This window comes from Ylistrum balloti, unplaced genomic scaffold, assembly GCF_031769215.1.
Source record: "Ylistrum balloti isolate Yb309-2 unplaced genomic scaffold, AGI_CSIRO_Ybal_v1 Utg370920, whole genome shotgun sequence".
Classification (NCBI taxonomy): domain Eukaryota; kingdom Metazoa; phylum Mollusca; class Bivalvia; order Pectinida; family Pectinidae; genus Ylistrum; species Ylistrum balloti.
The window spans coordinates 135,966-154,423 of record NW_026782521.1 but is presented as its reverse complement, the minus strand read 5'-3'; the positions used below and the strand labels follow the sequence as shown (position 1 = coordinate 154,423).

At 35.0% G+C, this 18,458-nt stretch overlaps 1 pseudogene; it reads right to left on the bottom strand.

Moving 5' to 3' along the window:
• Window positions 1-18,458, bottom strand: part of LOC132559475 (uncharacterized protein DDB_G0284459-like) — an 86,712-nt pseudogene that overhangs the window by 25,210 nt on the left and 43,044 nt on the right.

Here is an 18,458-nt window from a genome sequence, read left to right as displayed (position 1 = left end):
TATGAAATATTTACAAGAATAACAAATCACATTTCATATCACTGTCACAAGAACCCTGACATAATACCGATCATTTTCTGTTTCATGACATCTTGTCAATAGTCTGTTGTGTTTGTTCCTATTGTAAATCCAAATTCTAGTAAATATCAATTATTTTCCTCTATGATAAATTTCTATTTTATCATTTGAGGAACAACAGCAATCATGTAAATGATACTATTAGCATTACATCATTGATGACAGTGTGCCAAAACTGTGTCTGACCATCTACTATCTAAAAAGCTGTTTGGTCTGGTTAAAATACCTTTTGATTAAAACAAAGTGGGAACATGAAAGAATTTCTCTTTTCAGTTTGAACCTTTTTCAAGTATCAAATAAAAAAATCCTTGCCAGCTGACCATTTAATATTTTTAAGATAAGACAAAAAAAATTGCAAGGATTCCACAGCACAGCATTAAGAAAGTATGAGTTCTTTTTGTGTGTGAATATATACATGGTGTGTAAACTTTGTGAATATGTAATAGGCCATCGTCTCTAGCTGATCCATTCCAAAGTTTGAGATTCATCAATATCAGGAGACTCCTTATGACATTGATCATGAAAAAATTATGCCTTGTGAGGCGGAAATTGACGCCCCATATAACACACATAGACAAAGTACAGTCAATTGAGTGCAATCATTATAGACCATCATTCAGCGTTCACCGACAGTGATAGTTCAATCTGAGGGGATTTCTGGCTCTGTAATGGCTACACACATAGCAGCAAGACAAAGTTTGCCCAATGGACCATAAATCATTGAACATTCCCATGTGGAGGTGGTATATCCTGTACATAATCACTTCAAAAGTAGCATGTATTCTACCACTGATCATTGATGAGCTGATCAGGATGCACATGACATTACAGCCCCACTATAAGGTTTATATAGAAACTCCTGCCTGATTTCCTCCCTCAAAACATATGTTTATTTCACAACAAAACATGGCTATATACCACTATCAAAAGAGCATCTGATTTGGTGTCACTTTACTAGTTTTAGAAACTATATATCTGGTTAATGAGATATTATTACAGACAATAAATGTTGTTCTACGCTGTCATATGACACATTGATAGCAGAATCACCTACAGGACTATGCTGTCATATGACACATTGATAGCAGAATCATCTACAGCACTATGTTGTCATAAGACACATCATTAACAGCAGAATCACCTACAAGATTATGTTGTCATATGACACATTGATAGCAGAATCACCTACAGGACTATGTTGTCATATGACACATTGATAGCAGAATCATCTACAGCACTATGTTGTCATAAGACACATCATTGACAGCAGAATCACCTACAGGACTATGCTGTCATATGACACATTGATAGCAGAATCATCTACAGCACTATGTTGTCATAAGACACATCATTAACAGCAGAATCACCTACAAGATTATGTTGTCATATGACACATTGATAGCAGAATCACCTACAGGACTATGTTGTCATATGACACATTGATAGCAGAATCATCTACAGCACTATGTTGTCATAAGACACATCATTGACAGCAGAATCACCTACAGGACTATGCTGTCATATGACACATTGATAGCAGAATCATCTACAGCACTATGTTGTCATAAGACACATCATTAACAGCAGAATCACCTACAAGATTATGTTGTCATTTGACACATTGACAGCAGAATCACCTACAGGACTATGTTGTCATATGACACATTGATAGCAGAATCATTCACAGAGCTATGCTGTCGTAAGACACATCAATGACAGCAGAATCACCCACAGGACTATGCTGTCATGAGACACACCATTGACAATAGAATCACCCACACAACCATGTTAGCTAATGAAGCTTTCCTCCTTTGCATCTGTGACATACTTGCAAATAATTACAAGCATATTGAATTTTCCAAATGGCTTTTACATTTGAATGACTATCTTCCTGTTATCATCAAAATGAAGTTTTTGTCTCCATAATATAACTAACATCTGTTCTAGCCTGGAAAAAATCAATACGTGGCCTACTAATGGTCTACCAAGGTAACAACATGAAGGAAAATCTTACAACATACTTTATACATCCATTTATTCATCTCGGTCCTAATTAAATACATAAACAATCTACAACAACCGTCAGTCCGATATCAGCTGCAACTGGACTCAGTTATTTCCACTATAAAGAGGAAGCTGATAGATATCATGTCTTTCCTCCTCTCAATAATACCAATTTTATGGTTCTCCTGATCAAGAAATAATCAAAATCAAGCACTGAAACCATGAAATATTTACCTAGCACAAAGACAAAGAAAGCCAGTGTGGCATATATATTACACCGGAACACAATCACATAAGTCGGCTATTGGCTTTGTCAGTCAATAAGATTTGGATGCTGATGATATCGTAAGTCTTAGTGAGATATTTCTGTACATAAGTAATCACCACAAGCTGTTTTCACAAAATTCTCTTAATGCTAGTGTGATTGGCAGAAAGATTGGTTCATATTGGTGTTAAAAACTTTCTGTTCATACTGGTGTCACATTAAATATTAATGAGCAAACCACTTGGTTCAAGGGCAAATAGTGCAGTATTAATTGGCACAATCTTCTTCTAGGGTCATGGGTTGACTTAATTGTTCATGATCGTGTCAGAGATGGAGCTCTGCTGACGTTTATATAATTTCAGCATTAATGAATTCATTTATGTAGTATAATTAATATCTTTGTTTGAACTGCTCAAGAAAAAACAGAGAAATTTCAAACTCTACCATCAACAAACTTAAGTTATTCAGTCTGTCTGAGACTAAACACATTTGTCGGAGATTCAAGAGATTCATAATGAAAGCTGATAAATGTAAAATGATAATCAATTTAGTGGTGGGTTGACAGACAGAAATCAAGTTATTTCTTGATAATTTGGCCATTAATTTCCCCACTTTCAACACGTTCAACAATGTTTTTGATTCATTATGCTGAAATTGATTTTTGTCAAACACAAAGTTTTTTTAATGGAAAAGATGCAATCTTATGGAGTTGACTGGCCTCTTATCAACAATTGTTATTATGTAAAACCATTCCATGAACTTGTCTCTACTCGTCCAGAGTTACTCTTTTGAATGATTATATATGAAGTTGAGGCAACAGTTGAATATAGTAAGGCCATCATATTTCTGTCACAAGAACCCATGATTTTATAAGTATGGCACAGGTATGTCACATATATCAAAATATTACAGCCATACAATTTTGTATGACTTGAACGCCAAATACATTACATTAAAACAGATTAAAATTTTTGTAAGTCTTTATTGTTGTATTCAAAGAAAGGAGTTTTGTTTGCCACTAAAGCACCAATGAGAGGTAGAGACACAACCAAATGGAAGTGGAGACAGGATAAAAGGTAGGACAAAAGGGAGATAGAGACAGGACCAAGTGGAAGTGGAGACAGGAGAAAAGGTAGGACAAAAGGGAGATAGAGACAGGACCAAGTAGAAGTGGAGACAGGAGAAAAGGTAGGACAAAAGGGAGATAGAGACAGGACCAAGTAGAAGTGGAGACAGGATAAAAGGTAGGACAAAAGGGAGGTAGAGACAGGATAAAAGGGAGGTAGAGACACGACCAAGCGGAAGTGGAAAAAGGATAAAAGGCAGAACCAAGGGGAAGTGGAGACAGGATAAAAGGTAGGACCAAGGGGAAGTGGAGACAGGATAAAAGGGAGGTAGAGACAAGGAAAAAAGGCAGGATCAAGAAGAGAGGTAGAGAAAGGACCAAGTGGAAGTGGAGAAAGGATAAAAAGTAGGACCAAGGGAAAGTGGAGACAGGATAAAAGGCAGGACCAAGGGGAAGTGGAGACAGGATAAAAGGTAGAACCAATGGGAAGTGGGTACAAGGGAAGATGGAGGCAGGCAGCACCAAGGAGAGGTGGCAGAAGAACCAAGGGGAGATGGAAAAAGGACTGAGAGGCAGTGGTTACTTTCATACTGATCCAGGTTTCTTTTACACATAAAAAGAAATTTTTCACTCCTGAGAAAAGAAGTGCTTCAACTATTATAATGACCTGCCAAAAGTAATAATCAATATTGACCTCATTCTAGCACTATCAGCAGGTACTGTGAATCTCCTTACACCTCTATTGACATGGCTAACTACCTTATGTATAATGCAAAGCTTTCCCACCACTCCAGCGACTATCTCCACCCATTGCTGCCCTCTAGTGAGGTCACTGCACTCCATACATGCACTTTTATGAGCATACTATTGATTCCTCTTCAAATATTCTACCTCCCTCAAAGTGTCGAAGTTTAAAATTCAAACACGATTATGGCCCCCCTAGGGAAGTTAACCATCTAATTTCTTTCAGTTCTAGGAATCAGTAATCACTGTTTATGCTTTGAAGTGCTCATCCTCAAAGTGTAAAACAATAAACATCTCCCATAATCATGTTAACCTCTAAACCACAAGTCTTTGTTACACTTGTTACATCCTCTGTCTACCATTTCTAATTCCGCCAGGTCAGCCCAACATAAGTAACCTCTTACAATCATACAGACATTTCTGTTCCTACACCAATGCTGGTTGGAGAAGCAGAAACACAAGTCATATTCTACACTTCAGGATGGTTACTAATCAAAGTCCTGAAAAATTATACATCCAACAGTTGATACCAGTAGCTCTTAATGATGTATTTCTATCTAATGTTTCCAAGCCATTAACAATGACCATTCCAGGAGTAAATCCTAACTATTATATCTCCTTCATACTGACACCTTGTATCTATGACAATGACCTATTTCTGAAGACTAGGGCAGGTATTCACTTTTCATTAGTGCCTCATCTCATTAAGATCAGCCATACTTTTTTTTATCTCTACCACAATGACGATGCATGTCCTTGTTTTGTTTGACAAATTTTCCATTTGCTGAAGAGTAGTGCCATGTGTTCCACTTGATGAGGTAGAATTTAATACTTTTCTGAAGATCAATAACGGACAATGGCCTTGAATCTTTCCATTTCCTCCATCATTACACAAAAGGGTTCAAACATAAAATCAATTAAGCAGCTTTAAAGAGACATACAGATATCAGGTGGCCTATTACTCCAGAACCATTGTGTTCGTTAGAAGAAAAAAACCATGAAGGTCTAATTTGGTGAATTCTTGATAAACAATTATTACAATTTGTTCCTAATAACTAACCCAAGCTGAATTTAAATCAATGATGCGAAAGTTCTGAATACTTCACCTCTGATGATACATATTTTCAATAAAAAAAACCCAAAAAAACACTTAAACTATGCTTTTGTTTTTATGAGAAAAACATTCGGATAGTTTTTTTTTTGCACATTACTTTTTTTATGTGGAAAAATTGAAGATTCTGTGAGGCCGCCATCAATGTTTTTCAAGATTATCTGTTACTCAAAACTGACATAAAAAGGATTTGACCATTTATTTATGAACAAAAATAATAAATAAGATAATCACTGTCGATATTAATGCAAACTATCCCAGTTAATATAATTTAAAATCTGGACAAAGTGTTTGAAAATGTGATAGTAACTAGACAGACAAAAATAATGATTGGCAAAGACAGTGCCCTGTTTGGGACATTGAAAAATATGTTGATTATAATTTGATTATCTTTTGAAACACTCATATGTTCAACTGTTAACAAGTTGACAAGTTTCATTTTTTTCCCCTTCAAGTTGGATATTACGACAAAGCAGAAGCCATCAGCACATGTCCACTTTCATGGCGTTGACATTAGTATGCAGAGTGTGGATTGAGACTTATTCTCAGTCTATGGATTTAATTCATTATTTATTAATAATCATCTTATTGATGCTTACGAAGCATATATCGTCTAATAATAAAGAGGGAAGAGTCTTTGCATGATTATCTTACCAAAGTATGTAATGAAACACCATTCTTTAGACAATACACATATGCATGTCTACAGAACATTTCTGTGATTCCAATCAGTTCTCCGTATACTGATTGCTTACATATACAAAGTTGGGGCCTCAGTTTATGTCGGCTGGCACGCGCTTGACATGACAGCAAGACATGAAAGAAAAGTTGACTCGCGGGAAACATATCTACTTGGTTTGGTGATGAATAGGTATTGAATGACTTGTACCTGTGATTTCAACATTGAACACTGTTGATAAGGGCTAGTGTGAAGAAAAGTGCTGGAGTACATAGATAAATAAGGGATAATTGGTAAGTGAATGGAAACAAACAAGAAGATGAATAAACATTACGCTGTAATTAAACAGATGATAATTAAATGACAGTAAATGAGATGAAAACAAATTTTGAAGAGAATTGAAGTTTTGAACATCATATCGTTGGTCTGACGTGTTGGCTGAACATTCTGAGATCAATTCCTTGGCCTCTGGAGATTGATTTTGACTTAATTTTTGGGTGCGCACATTTTGCAAGTAGAAACTTTTTTTTTACCATTTGCAGCCCCAAAAAGTACCTGCGCACATCACGCAGGTTTTTACGGTAATTTTTACGGTAATATTTCCAGTGTGAAGGAATGATACCCGTATCACCAAGATGGTAGCGATGACATCACACACTAATTTACGTGTCATTTAGCACCCTTAGCAGTCGTTGGATTCAAATCATTGCGAAATGAGTGGCGACATGCTCAGCAATAAAACCTCTGAGATATTGCACAAGTTGGTGTAACAGCAATTTTTTCAGCGTAATTTGCATGCCACTTGGGAAAAATAAATCTAAAAGAGTTCTGTTAGCATTGTTGATTGGATAATAAATTACACTTCTATCAGTATTACTCTTGATACCCTCCCTCCACCAGGAAAAACATTTCCAGAAAATGGCTATTGATCTCTGTTATATGTCTACAACGGTCTTCAAAAAATAAAATTGTAGGCTTGTGAGTAACACAGATTTAGTCTAAATAGATATATATATCCACCACCAGAAACTTTATTAATCACAGCAATATTCAAAACCATCCATTTATCAACCTTCATCCAAATAAGGTATAATTTCTACAATACATTTGGCTGGCAATAACCTCAGATGACCTTGGGGTCAGCCAACAATAAGGAATCCTCCAGATTCTATCTCAATAAACTGGATCATAATTAGTCAGTGGTCTTTATAAATGACGAAGATTTGCAGGCAAACATCATATTGCATGCTTAATGCTTTTATGTGCATTCTCTACAAAACTTGGTATTTTATGCTTATCATAATTTGATTTAAACGAAAACAAGTGATTCTTCTTTGACAATCAAATTAGTCAAGTGGAACAACCATTTTGAAAATGAACTGTTGCTGTTTCCATGCCAACAATACTGACATCATAGATTTCATATGCTATTATGTGCCTTATATTTCTTTCTGAATGAATTATATACAGGCATTGCCATGAAAATGTAAATGTAGTTCTATATTTAAACAAACTTAGCCATTCAAGTTCTATATATACACACGGTTCTATAAATGTATACAAACCCAACAATGCTAGTCTTACATATATACAAGCTTAACAATTCTTCTTCTATTTATATACAAACTTAACTATTCTAGTTCTATTTGTGACAGGATAGAACATCACTCACGTCTAAAAGATATCATGCACTATTGTACATCATCATATCACCCACACAAAGTCTTTAATTCATGTGTATACACGTGTGAATCAATCTGTGGTGTGTGGAGGCCTTCCAATAAAAAAAGCCTTTGTGTACACCTGATTACTTCGATTACACTGAAAGGTATTTTTATGAAAAGTCTGCCATTCTGTCCCTGATAAGCAATTTGTGTAACTCAGCAGACTGGGAGATGCTGTGCTAAATGGTGTGAATCTGCTCAGTAAACTGATATGTAAACTGGGGATGGGAGAGTATGGTGTACCAAAACAAACTAGTTCAAGATATTCCCTTAAAACAACCGACCCAAAGAAATAAAGTTGACAGAACAATGACATATAAAAAGCTCACAATTCCCTATAATTAGTAACATTCACCCTTCACCATGACCTTGACCTTGGAACCCTGAAACAAAATATCATTCCAGGCAATCTTATTTATGACCACTACAAATATCAAAATCAAGACACTTAATGTCACTTAATCAATCAATGATTTTCTAGATTAGGTAAAAATGTCCCTGACCTTGAAACCCTGAGACATGTTTGTACCGTAGTTAACTTTTACAAAAAAATTTGATCAATTTCTCCTGAAATGTAAAACACTGATTTTGGAAAAGATGAAATAGACATGTGCATCTCTACGAGGATTTTTGTATTGTAAACTCTAGTCCAAGGGGATATTTAAACTAAAGCTAATGTCTGGGTTTTTATATATTGTAAACTATAGTCCAGGGTGATAAATAAAATAAAGCTAATGTTTGGGGATTTATATATTGTAAACTATAGTCCAGGGGGATATTTAAACTTAAGCTAATGTCTGGGGATTTATATATTGTAAACTTTAGTCCAGGGGGATATTTAAACTTAAGCTAATGTCTGGGGATTTATATATTGTAAACTTTAGTCTAGGGAGATAAATAAAATAAAGCTAATGTTCGGGGATTTATGTAAATTATAGTCCAGAGAGAGGTATTTGAACTAAAGCTAATGTCTGCGGATTTCTATATTGTAAATAAGTCCAGAGAGATGTCTGTGGTTCAAAGACATCTAAACTAAAACTTAACTCTAAGGATGTATTTAAAGATCAGTAGCCCCGCAGGAATCTAAACTATAACATAGTCCTGGAATTTATATACTATTAACCATAGCCCAGGGAGATATCTTCACAATAAATATAGCCCAGGGAGATATCTAAACAATAACTATAGACCAGGGAGATATCTAAACAATAAATATAGCCCAGGGAGATATCTAAACAATAACTGTAGCCCAGGGAGATATCTAAACAATAACTATAGACCAGGGAGATATCTAAACAATAACTGTAGTCAGGGGGATATCTGAACAATAACTGTAATAAAACAATAAATATAGCCCAGGGAGATATCTAAACAATAACTGTAGCCCAGGGAGATATCTAAACAATAACTGTAGTCAGGGAGATATCTAAACAATAACTGTAGTCAGGGGGATATCTAAATAATAACTGTAGTCAGGGGGATATCTAAACAATAAACATAGCCCAGGGGGATATCTGAACAATAAATATAGCCCAGGGAGATATCTAAACAATAACTGTAGCCCAGGGAGATATCTAAACAATAACTATAGCCCAGGGAGATATCTAAACAATAACTGTAGTCAGGGGGATATCTGAACAATAACTGTAGTCAGGGGGATATCTAAACAATAAATATAGCCCAGGGAGATATCTAAACAATAACTGTAGCCCAGGGAGATATCTAAACAATAACTATAGACCAGGGAGATATCTAAACAATAACTGTAGTCAGGGGGATATCTGAACAATAACTGTAGTCAGGGGGATATCTAAACAATAAATATAGCCCAGGGAGATATCTAAACAATAACTGTAGCCCAGGGAGATATCTAAACAATAACTGTAGTCAGGGGGATATCTAAACAATAAATATAGCCCAGGGAGATATCTAAACAATAACTATAGACCAGGGAGATATCTAAACAATAACTGTAGTCAGGGGGATATCTGAACAATAACTGTAGTCAGGGGGATATCTAAACAATAAATATAGCCCAGGGAGATATCTAAACAATAACTGTAGCCCAGGGAGATATCTAAACAATAACTATAGACCAGGGAGATATCTAAACAATAACTGTAGTCAGGGGGATATCTGAACAATAACTGTAGTCAGGGGGATATCTAAACAATAAATATAGCCCAGGGAGATATCTAAACAATAACTATAGTCAGGGGGATATCTAAACAATAACTGTAGCCCAGGGAGATATCTAAATAATAACTGTAGTCAGGGGGATATCTAAACAATAAACATAGCCCAGGGAGATATCTAAACAATAACTGTAGCCCAGGGAAATATCTAAACAATAACTGTAGTCAGGGGATATCTAAACAATAAATATAGCACAGGGAGATATCTAAACAATAAATATAGCCCAGGGAGATATCTAAACAATAAATATAGCCCAGGGAGATATCTAAACAACAACTATAGACCAGGGAGATATCTAAACAATAACTGTAGCTCAGGTAGATATCTAAACAATTACTCTAGCCCAGGGAGATATCTAAACAATAACTGTAGTCAGGGGTATATCTAAACAATAACTGTAGTCAGGGAGATATCTAAACAATAACTATAGTCAGGGGGATATCTAAACAATAACTGTAGCCCAGGGAGATATCTAAATAATAACTGTAGTCAGGGGGATATCTAAACAATAAATATAGCCCAGGGAGATATCTAAACAATAACTGTAGTCAGGGAGATATCTAAACAATAACTGTAGTCAGGGGGATATCTAAACAATAACTATAGACCAGGGAGATATCTAAACAATAACCATAGCCCAGGTAGATATCTAAACAATTACTATAGCCCAGGGAGATATCTAAACAATAACTGTAGCCCAGGGAGATATCTAAACAATAACTGTAGTCAGGGGTATATCTAAACAATAACTATAGTCAGGGGGATATCTAAACAATAACTGTAGTCAGGGAGATATCTAAACAATAACTGTAGCCCAGGGAGATATCTTAACAATAACTGTAGTCACGGGTATATATAAACAATTACTGTAGCCCAGGGAGATATCTAAACAATAACTGTAGTCAGGGGTATATCTAAACAATAACTATAGACCAGGGAGATATCTGAACAATAACTGTAGTCAGGGAGATATCTAAACAATAAATATAGCCCAGGGAGATATCTTAACAATTACTGTAGCCCATGGAGATATCTAAACAATAATTGTAGTCAGGGGGATATCTAAACAATAACTATAGCCCAGGGAGATATCTAAACAATAACTATAGACCAGGGAGATATCTAAACAATTACTGTAGCCCAGGGAGATATCTAAACAATTACTGTAGCCCAGGGAGATATCTAAACAATAACTGTAGTCAGGGGGATATCTAAACAATTACTGTAGTCAGGGGGATATCTAAACAATAAATATAGCCCAGGGAGATATCTAAACAATAACTGTAGCCCAGGGAGATATCTAAACAATTACTGTAGTCAGGGGGATATCTAAACAATTACTGTAGCCCAGGGAGATATCTAAACAATAACTGTAGTCAGGGGGATATCTAAACAATTACTGTAGTCAGGGGGATATCTAAACAATTACTGTAGCCCAGGGAGATATCTAAACAATTACTGTAGTCAGGGGTATATCTAAACAATAACATTAGCCCAAGAAGATATCTAAACAATAATTGTAGTCAGTGAGATATTTTAATTGTAACTATAGTTCAGGGAGATATCTTTTTTCTTGAGAGATAACAAGGCTTTAACTGGATTTGAGAGAGATATATAAATGGTACCTAAAGTTGAGGATTTGAAAGTGTAATAGTGTATAGTCTATGAGTTAACTGATATATTGTAAACTTTAGTTCAGGGATTCATCAAATGTAAATCATTGTCCTGTGGATTATATACTACTCTCTAGCCCAGGGGGTTTGGGCTGTGGTGGTGGGATTAGTATTATACAATCTGATGGTGGGGTAAATGATGTATGTAATCTATGAAGGAAACTGAACACATGTATCAACAACACCTTACTTGCATCAATACTACAACATATCACTCCCTCCTAAAAAAACACACAATACTGGTACACCTCCTATTCAATAACACTAGCTTATGTGTATTTTCCATCCTTCTCCCCATTCTGCAGCTTATCCTCATACCTTATTACCTGTTTATACACATATGTCCTAGTGAACTTGTATACAACATCATCACTGTAAACACAGCTGACATACATAACACAACAGTTCCTTACCCTGGCTCTTTGACCGGCACCTTCCCTCCTACCCCTCTCGTCTGTCCTTGGGTGGGGCGTGATTTGCTCTGGGGTGGGGACTGACAGTCAGGAGGCTGAAAGAAAGAGGACACAAGTTAAATCCCTGTGCATGGAGGTGCTAGCTCTGGCAAGAGACTTTTTGTGGTTTACCAGCCATAGCATTTTTACATGGCAGTCCCATGCCTTTAACTGCCAATAGACTCCATGCTTTAGCGAGAGCCTGACCTAGTCGCGTTCACTGTATGGGAGTGGGGGAGTGCAGGACGACTCAGTCTAGTTAGTGCTATTTACACACTTGTCTATACACTTTACTATAAATCCTACATTCCACACTACTCAGATACAACTTGTCCACACACTGTTTCAATAACACATTCTCAACACTGTTATTAACAGTTAACACCTGATCGTTATTGTACACATTTTTTTCTAATGCTTTTGATTGCATGTTACATTTCAATGATGTTTCCGCTGCCCTAAAATCTTACCTAAACCATTCAGTGCTCCTGACAAAAATTTTTAAAGACTTGAACACTTCTAAATTGCACTTCCATCGAGAACAGAAATATAAACTGAACAAAAATTTAGCTAAAATTGTTTGAATTTTTTATCAAATAAAAGGCCCCTATACACATTGGTATATTTTTAATACCTTAGGTCTTCTAACCTGTAATGGTTCGATTACCTTTTAGACTAGAGAACAATGTGGTTGTATGGTATTTCTTATTGATGTAGCTGTTCGCGGCCTGATTGATGTTCTTGTCAGTAAGGATTTTACTCCTTGCAGTCATGACTGTGTTTATGATTTTATACACCTTTACTCTGGTTTATGGTGAAAAGTCATATATTGCTACAAAATTATCTCTGCTTTTGTCTCAGTTGTCATCTTTAAAAATCAATTAAACAGTACAGAATAAAATGAAATTTGGGTAAAAAGGTTTCAATATTCATCTCTTTGTAAAACTAACAAGTTAAAAAATGGAAAAAACATATTTATCAACAGGAATGTGTAACTGAATGTTACACTGGTGTTTATGTATCACAGGTGTGCACCACAGGTGTTTTACCTTTCATTCGTCTGTCATTGATGCATGTGGCCATCAACATAGTCAATAAAAAAAAGCACAAACCTTATAGGAATTCTATAGCTCGAGAAAAGATCATGTTTTATTTATGCCATACAATTGTCTAAATTCTATACAGCCAATCCTTTCTCGCCTACATTTGAATCTACTTTATTATTTTTGTTGTTTTGTCACATTTCATTAAAAGTCCAAAATGAATTCAACTGTTTTGCTTACAAGTATAAAATACAGCTAAATTCCATACTTTACCATTTTAAAATATATTCATAATGCATTTAAATTGTAAAAGAGAGCAGCAAAACACCTATTGAGGTTTGAGTAAATCATGTCATGCTCAGGTGTGTAGATTTATGCAGATAGTGGTAATGACTGTCCATTCCTCTGAGACTTGCTACTACCACTGGGTCAGAGCCTGCTCATCAGTAAAAACCTAACAAGCCACCTGATAGACCTCCAATCAATAGGAGACAAACAATGCGACACCCACTAATTTCACCAACATAGAAAGAAATCCATCACCGATCATGTGACTAATGAAATTATTCCTGTACTCTAATGACATTTCTAATAACCTAGATGATGTCTGTGTTTATCGTCCATATATTTGGAGTGATATATAGGATCAACCAAATTTTCGAAAATGAGTCATATGAACTCGGTGACAAGCCAAATTGACAGGTTCTTCAGGCTTGTTTATAAGTCATGTACAAAATGGAAATTAATGTAACACCATTTTTATCAGATGATCAATTATTTCAGCAATCATCATTTCAGCAGTCTGGGCTTTAACTTATATGTGATGTTCTATCATTACCTATTTACCTAATCTTGACATAACAGCATGTCACAAGACTTTAACATGGGTATCTAAAATGAATAACACAGAAACCGTGGAACACATTTCCATGTATAACTGTTGGATTACCAAAAGTCAGCTGGGTCTAGCAGTCATTGCAAACAGCGTCTGAACTACTGACCTTGAATTTTTCACATCAATTATGTGACCTTGACACTTTACCTTTTTTCTTCTATGGCAAAATACTTTAAAACAGATATGCTGCCAGAACCAAGGTTGATTGGTGAGGAAATGCCTAGTAATTGGGAAAGTCAGAAATGGAAAAACTGTAACCAACCAATCAAAGTTTAAAAACTTTCAGTCAATTACCAAAAGCCAATAAAATACTGAAATATTGGATTGATACCAATCTCATATTGGGACAATATAAATCTAGTTCTGATTGACACAGTGAAAGGGAGTAAAGAAAAACACAATGGAGTAAGTGACACTGTCACAGAAAATCATGAAAGGGCCATATCTAAGTGATAGAAGCAAACAAATTACAAAAGCATTGCTTTCTAAGGAACTGACCGTATGTACAAAGTTTCATGCTGGAGAGTGGAGAAAGCTTTTCTTTTGGATTACCTTTATATCAGTTCTCTCCAAAAATGCAACAAATTGAAAAATAACTTCCAACCTTTCTTTTAATAATGGTCTTATCCATAAAGTTTCTAAGAAATGTTGAGATAAAAATAAAGTTAAACTTTTCACTTTTACTTTGGAGCATGCAGCTAGGAATACGGAATTTGGTTCATTACAGACAATATCATAAGGAAAACCAATGGATAGAACAATGATATTATAATTGGCACATGATTCATATACTGAAATATCTATTTTGCCATCCTTGGTAATAGAGAAATCAGCGCGAGGTTTTATGTGAACTGATTAATAATTATTTACTAATCACTGGTCACATAAATTCTGCAGATTATATTTCATTGAATTGATCACAAAACTCTAACAAATCTCTCCACTAAATGGTTGTTGCGATAAGGAGCATTATCATAAATGACGTGAACAAATTTACATTGGCTTTTCCTGTCTGTGGGACTCAAATTCTCATCTTCTATTTGAAATATAACCCAGAGGAAAAAGATAATTGAAGTGGATTTCACATTAGGAAGAAAAAAACCCAGAAAGGAGTACTTAAATGTGAAATAGTAAAAAAACCTTCATTTATTGGTAACGGCAGATTTTGGTAAAGGAAGATTTTATTCGTTACTGTAACTACATTTATAGCTTAAAGTTCTGCTCTTTATGACCAAAATTAATTTGACAGAAAAACAGGCTTTCTGCTGATAGCGGAGAAACTTCAAAAGATATGGAGGAAATTAGATTTGAATATTATTGATTTTTTTCATTACCACTGACTTTTCTATCTCTAGGCTTGTAAGGGGGCATCATGTTTCCAGATGACATGCAAATATTATTTTGAAGGAGTGCATAACATGACAACCCTAATATTCTGCAAATTTAGCGAAGCATTAATAATGCCTGTTGTGATCGGCATGCTAAGCCAATACCTCACGGTTATCAGAACGCCACAGGGTCTCCCCAACTGTGATTAACATGCCACTATGTACAGAATAGGAAATAAAAGTATAACACTTTTAAAGAATTTTTTTTAACATACTATATTCATTCTTTACTTCAGAAAGCATGAGACATATATCCATATTAAAGAAATAAAAAAACAACGGATTAAAATATTGTGAATTGTGACCTTGACTTTTGGTCAAGAGAGTTTTTGACATTTGATCTTGTATCATAAGAAAAAGCTGTTCACATGGTGATTAATCTGTGTGACAGAAAAATCCAATCTAGAGCAGAAAAATGTATGTCTGAATGACCATTAATTTAAACACACTAGCTACTGATGCAAGCATGAGAAAAGAGGTCCTATGGACAAATATTGATCAGTCTGAACATTCCAAGGTCTATTTCTGCAGTGTAACAGTTAATCTGGCAATGACCTGAAGGAAGCATCAACTTCAAATATAAACCAACAATACCCATCTAATAAAAGACTTACCACTGTTACATAACATAAGCCCAGAAACAGAACACCAAACTATTCCGACCTCCTCATCAACTCACCATTAGCCTACACAAGGGGGTAATCAATGATACACTGCCATGTTTTCATTTCAAAGGCAAGATAACCATAAAAAAAGTTTTATTATTCACCAAAATAACCTATTCTGATGTTTCTGATAGTTTGTTGGAAAATATATTAATTATTAAAACCCAGTAAAACAGGAGAACATCTATGTAACACAATACCTTTGTTATACTAACATCTATACAAACATTTACTGCGACTTTCATGTACTAGAATTAGCTACCATTGTTACACAACAACAGGTAAAAACATTTCATTTACTCAACAACCAGCTCCTAATTACTGTCTCTCCGACATTTCAATTTGAAATCCTAAATAGTTAGCTGGGAAGAAAACATTTTTGCAGCATATTTTCTTATAAATATCATACAAGTCCTCCACATATAGTTGTTTACAACTACCAAGATGAAACAACACCGTCATCAATTCAGTATGGAGCTAATCAGGGTTCAGCACATGAAAGGGCCTGGCATTTGGTCTTAAGATCAATATTGTAGTATGTCTACCAAAGCTATTGTCTAGTGTGACATTTTCAGACATGTATCTGGATTGATGGAACAGACCATAGACAGTATACTATCAATTAAGACTGCCTTGAGGACAAAACATCTATGTAATCAGCAGCTTGTAAGAAATTCCACCTCACACTTTGCATGGTACAGTTGGCCTTCCATCGTTGATGCTATCATAATTAAAAATATTTCAATTCAATAAATAAATGAACAATAAATGAATAATCTGATAATATATCTTTTAAAAATATTCCTTTTCCAATTGGCTGACACACAATATGATGACGGCATGTTTTGTCAAACATTGAGCTTAAACCAGACAGTGATCTCAATTTGCAAGCTTTTGATGTCCAACGGCAATAAATGATCAAGCATGCATTGCCTTCAATAAGTTTTGTTACTAGAAGCACTATATTGCATAATTGTGAGTCTTAACAGACACACAGGTGGGCTAATATTTTTCTACAGTAGTTTGAAGTCCTTTGAAATGTTTCAAAGCAATGTGTTTTGAAAATATATCTAGAAAGGAAACTTTACAATTTATTAAAATGCAACAGCAAAAACTTGTTTAACACTGTCTCAAAATTATTTTTGCAATATTCTAAATGAAACTGAATTCAATACAAACAATATCAACTTCTTATTTTTTAAAAGACTATTTTCAGATTTGATTCAATTAAACATCAAAATGAACTAGCTGAAAGTGTTTGATCAATATATAATTAGTACATGTGTGTTGAAGAGCAGAAAACATGGCAGAAATTCCTGGATAGTCAATGGTTATCCCTGTATGATGTTTATGAGGTAGCTAGTCTCTACATTAATATTCATCAAAGAGATATGGTCGAGATTATAGAAGCTCAGTTTTATTGGGTGATCACAAGAAACAGAATTACCATAGTAATTTCCCTGAGGACCATACGACTGAAAATTCCAAATTTGTCATGTAATAATCTGTAGTATGTTTTTCCTCATTGCTGACCAATATCACTGATCAACAGACAGAGCCTACAGTTCATACTCCTTTGGTTTTTAATCATTTCACTGGCATAGCTAGTTTGAAATGTCAAAATAGAATAAAAAACAGCACATTGACTTGTTACGTAATTTTGCACAAATCATCTGACTGAAGAATTTTATGAATTTTAAATTCATTTCAATGAACTCTGATGTTGTTGCATTTCTATCATAGCCAACAAGGACTTGATGATTGTCAAAAGAAGACCGTCACATCCTTCTGACTGCCAGGCTCTTTGGTTTGAATTTATGTCTGAAACTAATTTCATAATATCAAAAATTTCATCAATTTGACATAATTTATATTTGCTCTGCAACTGCATCATATGAACTGATTTTGTGAGTTAGGAGACAGTAATTGCCATGCTGATAATGATATAATTCCAATTAGTGATCACTGGTGTTCCTCATTACCCCTTAAGGACAGTTCAAGTCCCCACGTGAAATTCAAGACTTGTATCCTCAATTTTCAAGTATTCTCCTAGATGAACACTTTAGAGGTACATTGTATCACAGATTCTAAAGTTCTAAAAGGAATACTGTTGTTGATGTTGAAGATAGCTTGTCAATACTATCTGTAGCTTGTCAATACTATCTGTTGCTTGTCAATACAGCTTGTCAATACTATCTGTTGCTTGTCAATACTATCTGTAGCTTGTCTATAATCTGTAGCTTGTCAATACTATCTGTAGCTTGTCAATACTATCTGTTGCTTGTCAATACTATCTGTAGCTTGTCAATACTATCTGTAGCTTGTCAATACTATCTGTTGCTTGTCAATACTATCTGTAGCTTGTCAATACTATCTGTTGCTTGTCAATACTATCTGTAGCTTGTCAATACTATCTGTAGCTTGTCAAAATACTATCTGTAGCTTGTCAATACTATCTGTAGCTTTATTTGCTGA